Raw genomic sequence first — 1,924 nt, forward strand, 5'->3', positions numbered from 1 at the left:
AGCTGGAATGGATAAACCCGGGACCAATGCTATTGTCGAAGGAGGGCTTTCATCGATATCCATGTGATCTATAGGGCGAGTTCCCGGTAAACAATCAATTCGTTCGGTACTGCTTAGTAGACGATCTGCGAAGAGCGGTGTGGCTGTATTGTGTTCCGCTGCAGCACTAGTGGTATACACTCTTATGATAAAAACCAGACACATGCCTGGAAGGCGATGTGTATAATGCCTAGAGGTTCAATGAGACAACTCATTATTTTGTCTAGTATTTTCATTCATTAAGTTCCCTGTGTATTTCATTTGGTTTTTTCATTAAATGGCCTAATTGATCTCATTAATATTGTATTGCGATTTCCTGCAATATTTCATTCATTATCTCTGGATATCTCATTTTGCTTTTCATATGAAAGCCTGGCGCTTTCAATATATATTTCATTCTTAGCTCCAGGACATTTCATTGGATATTTCATTGTTAGCCCCAGGATATTTCATTGTGCTTTTCATCTGAATGCCTGGTGCTTTCAATGGATATTTCATTCTTGTTCCTAGGATATTTCATTGCACTTTTCATAAATATACCTGGTGCTTTCATTGGATATTTCATTGCTAAACCCAGGATATCTCATTGTGCTTCTCATTTGGATGCCTGGCGCTTTCAATGGATATTTCATTGCACTTTTCATATGTGTACCTGGCGCTTTCAATGAATATTTCATTTTTAGTGGCAGCTGACCTTTCAGGGTCCAGGGAGCATTTCCAAATGTAAAATGGCAATAAAATCAGGAAAAATTAGGGCTCATTGCTGATCATCATGTTGGGTAACATTGTCAGGGTCCAGGGTCCAGTTCCAAATATGGTAATATATCCAAAAATAGCCAGAAAAATAGCGGAAAAATTGAATATATATAAAAATGGTGTACAGAACATCAGGCACTGCCTTCAGGGTCCACTTCAGGTTCCATCCCAAAAGGGAAATATCACCTGGTTTGACCAAAAAGTGAAGAAAACCAACTGGAGAATGATTTTACCTATCAGGGTCCATGTAATGGGATGTTGGGATGATGGTCACCTGACCAATTACCAAAAATGGTCAAAAAACAAAAGTTGTAGCCCTACACTGTAGCTTCCTGAATCTGTTCAAATTATGTTCTGAAGTGCTCCCGTTGTGGAGATATGAGGTAAAGGAATCCCAAAAGTGTTGTGTTTTTTTTTGTTTTTTGCATTTTTCTCCATGAAAACAAAACCAAACAATATGATTTCAGTATATTTAGAAAGCTAAAAGAAAGGGCTACAACTATTGTATTGTGGGGAAAATGACCAAAAAAGGAAGGTGCATGCCCTAGAAAAGGAATGGTCAGATATAGACTACCAAGTTTACTAATAGACTACAAAAAAGTCGGACTCAACTACAAAGTTTACTGATACACTACATAAGACTACAAAAGTCGGACATAGACTACAAATTTTACTGATACACTACAAACGACTACAAAGTTAGGGTTAGGGCTAAAAAAGTCAACCTAGCCCATCCATCCCATACATGGCACATATTTGATGGGGAAATGGCTGGGGAATATACAGATACATTGCAGGGACTCTATTCCATGTCTAGTTTGAGGAATCATATGCAAAAGAGAGCATGAGAGCCTTTAGAAAAGGCAGTTTTTTAGACTACAAAAGTTTGTAGTGTCTGCTTTTGTCATCAGAAAAGTTTGTAGTGTCCGCTTTTTAGACTACAAAAGTTTGTAGTGTCCGCTTTTTTATTGGAAAAGTTTGTAGTGTCTGCTTTTTCATTTGAAAAAGTGTGTAGTGTCCGCTTTTTTAGACTACAAAAGTTTGTAGTGTCCGCTTTTTGAGACTACAAAAGTTTGTAGTTGACATGTAGGTTATGGTGTCCTTGGCCCTGTCTAGGTTATGGGGATGA

This window comes from Laccaria bicolor, genomic scaffold, assembly GCF_000143565.1.
Source record: "Laccaria bicolor S238N-H82 LACBIscaffold_5 genomic scaffold, whole genome shotgun sequence".
NCBI classification, from domain to species: Eukaryota; Fungi; Basidiomycota; class Agaricomycetes; order Agaricales; family Hydnangiaceae; genus Laccaria; species Laccaria bicolor.